General features: G+C 40.6%; 1 pseudogene; it reads right to left on the bottom strand.

The window, feature by feature from the left end:
• Window positions 1-1131: 1131 nt before the first annotated feature.
• Window positions 1132-2145, bottom strand: LOC101027729 (glyceraldehyde-3-phosphate dehydrogenase pseudogene; annotated as a pseudogene).
• Between the last annotated feature and the right edge of the window lie 1774 nt (window positions 2146-3919).

Genomic DNA, 3919 nt, shown 5'->3' with positions numbered 1-3919 from the left:
GGAGTCTGATCAAGTCTCGTTTATTGTTGCTGAGCTCACAGCTTAAATAGGCCAGGCAGGGGGGCGGGGCAAAGGAAGCTTGCAGTTGGGAAATTCCGGCCAGGTGTGCCAGGTGCCGCTACCAGCCTCGTGCCGTCCACGGGCTGGACCTGAATCATCAGGACTTGAGCCTCCCACAAGCGGCACCTGGGCTCTCTTGGTCCCAGGATTTGGCCTGTGCTGCTGCCCACAATTTCACAGTTCTGAAGGTTAAAAGTCAAAATTCATATCACTGGTCCAAAATCAAGGTGCTGGTAGGGCCTGATCCCTCTAGAAGATTCAGGAAGCATATTCTTCCAGTTTCTGATGGCTGCCATTCCTTGACTTGCGGTCTCATCACTCCAATCTCTGTCTCTGTGGTTACACTGCCTCTGTGGTTACACACTCCTCTTCCTATGTGTGTGTGAAGTTAGGGCTCACTCAGAATCCAGGATAATCCTCCACTCTCAAGATCCTTAACTTAATCACTTTGGTGAAGATCTTTTTTCTTTATTAGGCAGTATTTATAGGTTCCTTTCAGTGGTCATTATTCTACTAAGTATAGGTACAATTGTCAAAAAATCATTGATCATATTACATAGGTCTACATCTGGACTCTCCATTCTGCTCCATTCTCATCTCTATGTCTAAAGCCAATACTCACTATTTCTTGATATTGTAGCATAATGTTAATATTGAAATCTGGTCATTTAAGTGCTCCAAATGTTCTTTTTACAAATATTCTTGTAGAATTTTTGCATTTCCATGTAAATTTTGGACTAAACTTGTCAATTACTATGAAAAAGCCTGCTACATTTTCACTGATTTCCATTGAATTTATAGATCAACCTTGGGAAATATGCCCTTTAAAACTATTGAGTCCTCTGAACTTTGTACAAAATATTCTCTTTTTTTGCTCTGAGCACAGGGGACTTTATTGATGGTACATGACAAGGTGGGGCTCCCTAGGCCCCTCCCTTTTCAAGGGGTCTGCATGGAAACTGTGGGGAGGGGCGATTTCGTGTGGTGGGGGACTCAGTGTGGCAGGAACTCCCCAGCAGTGAGGGCCTCTCTTCCTCTCATGCTCTCGCTGGGGCCGGTGGTCCAAGGGTTTCACTCCTTGGAGGCCATGTGGGATATGAGGTCCACCACCCTGTTGCTGTAGTCAAATTCATCTCATACCAGGAAATGAGCTTGACAAAGTGGTCATTGAGGGCAATGCCAGCCCCAACATTGAAGGTAGAAGAGTGGGTGTTGCTATTGAAGTCGGAGGACCCCACCTGGTCCTCGGTGTAGCCCAGGATGCCCTTGAGGGGGCCCTCTGACGCCTGCTTCATCACCTTCTTGATGTTGTCATATTTGGCAGGTTTTTCCAGGTGGCAGGTCAGGTCCACCACTGACACGTTGGCAGTGGGGACACGTTAGGCCATTCCAGTGAACTTCCCATTCAGCTCAGGGATGATCTTGCCCACAGCCTTGGCAGTGCCAGTAGAGGCAGGGATGATGTTCTGGAGAGCCCCGTAGCCGTCATGCCACAGTTTCCTGAAGGGGCCATCCACAGTCTTCTGGGTGGCAGTGATGACATGGACTGTGGTCATGAGTCCTTCCACCATACCAAAGTTGTCATGGATGACCTTGGCCAGGGGAATTAAGCAGTTGGTGGTGCAGGAGGCATTGCTGATGATCTTGAGGCTGTTGTCATACTTCTCGTGGTTCACGCCCATCACGATTATGGGGGCATCAGCAGAGGGGGCAGATATGATGACCCTTTTCACTCCCCCCTGCTAGTGAGCCCCAGCCTTCTCCATGGTGGTGAAGATACCAGTGTACTCCACCACATACTCAGCATGAGCATCACCCCACTTGATTTTGGAGGGATCTTGCTCATGGAAGATGGTGATGGGATTTCCATTGATGACAAGCTTCCCATTCTTAGACCTGAGGGTGCCATGGAATTTGCTATGGGTGGAATCATACTGGAACATGTAGACCATGTAGTTGAGGTCAACACAGTGGTCACTGATGGCGACTATTCACTTTACCAGAGTTAAAAGCAGCCCTGGTGACCAGGTGCCCAACACGACCAAATCAGTTGACTCCATTGACTCTGACCTTCACCTTCCCCATGATGTCTCAGGGATGCGGCTGGTGATGGGAGAGGAGATGCAGTTGTTTGTCGAACAGGAGGAGCAGAGAGCCCAAAATATTCTTTTTCATTTGTTTAAATGTTAAAAATGTTCCCTTAGCAATGCTGTTTAGCTTTCAGTGTGTAGGTTTTGTGTGTATTTTGCTATCTTATGTTTTTGATACTAAACAAAATGGTTTTATTCCCCATAATTCTGGAGTGTCTTTTACTCTAAGGCTTATTTTAATTCACTACTGAAGCATGACACTTCTGAGATTACTAAATGCTTTGGATGATGACTGAGACCTCTCCACAATGCTGGCCAAGGTTTGACTGTCTCCCTACTTCAAGTGAGCTTAGAAAGTTATTCAGTTAAAACACTGTAGTCCTGCCTCAAGGAGCCTCACCCTATGGAAGTGTAGCATAGTTCTCAGCAAAGACACAAATGGAAAATTCTGAAGCTGCTTGTATTTTTGCTTTTTACACAATTTCCTCTCACCTCACTTCTCCTGGTATCTAATCTCTGGGTCCTTGGTTCAGTGAGACCACTTGACACTTCCTTAATTACACAGTCATTTAGAATGTGCCTCCAGCCAGACCGCTAGGGTTGATTGTGGATTCCCTTGATTCTCATCACAGAGCTCATGTGCCTGTGTTGTATGTTTCCAATGTTTAAAAATAATTATTTCATGTGTTTTTCTCCCAATTTTATAGTTATTTATGAAAGGAGTTTATCATCCTTGTTATTTCGTCATGGTTAAAAGGCAAAGTTATTATGTTTATTTTTAAGCTAGAAATGTACTCATCCCAGTTGATCTGAAAGATGTGATAATTCATTTTATTTTTGCAGCAATCACCTAAAACTTGAGTGTGTTTGCAAGATACAAAACTTTATCCTGTAATAATTCAATAGAACTGGTTAATTTATGGCAATAAAAATAATCTCAATCATAAATATCATCATTACTTTTGTTTCTCACTCAGTATACACATCATAAATACCCTATAAGACTGAAGACTTGGTAGTAAACTGCAATGGTTGCATTCCTCATATTTGAAAATACATTTTCTTCATTCAGTTCTTAACCTTTTCTTTCACCATTTTTAAAAATATTCTTAAATAGACAGCATGAAAAAAGTAAATGATCTGCCCATTAGATTCTTATCATTTCAAAATGTTTTTGTAAAAATTCTACCTTTCTTATTCAGGCATAATAGCCCAATTGTCCATAGATTCTTAACATATGTGTCTTGTGTATATACCTATCTAACTGTACATGTCTTAATATACCAATACAGAACATCTATTTTTCTTTCTTTAGTAACATTACTAAACAAGTTATGATTCTAATGTAAAATACATGTACATAATAATGATACATCATTTTTCAACATAATACCTTTGTACTATAATTTATATGAATTCTTTGGATAATTTTGATATTTTAAATGTGTATGGTACCTCAGAAAATAATTTTGGAAACAAATTTATATTCTGATTCAATGTGATATTTGTTAAATAAATGCAATCAAATTTGTCTGTGTTTGTAAAGTTTTCTTTGATCAATTTTGAATTTAATATATTGCTAATTAGTCATTATTTTGTTAATGACAGATAATATTTAACTCCCACTGCATACACATAAGCATATACACATAAGCAAAAGTGAAATGATAGAAAAATGTTATAGAATATTTTATTCTTTTTACATTGTGTCTTATGAGTTGAGAGCTTTTTGCTGTTATAATAATCACATACATTCTTTTCATATTACT

This window comes from Saimiri boliviensis, chromosome 5 (assembly GCF_048565385.1).
Source record: "Saimiri boliviensis isolate mSaiBol1 chromosome 5, mSaiBol1.pri, whole genome shotgun sequence".
NCBI classification, from domain to species: domain Eukaryota; kingdom Metazoa; phylum Chordata; class Mammalia; order Primates; family Cebidae; genus Saimiri; species Saimiri boliviensis.
Note: the sequence above shows the minus strand (reverse complement) of the source record. Positions and strands in the feature narration are given on the sequence as shown.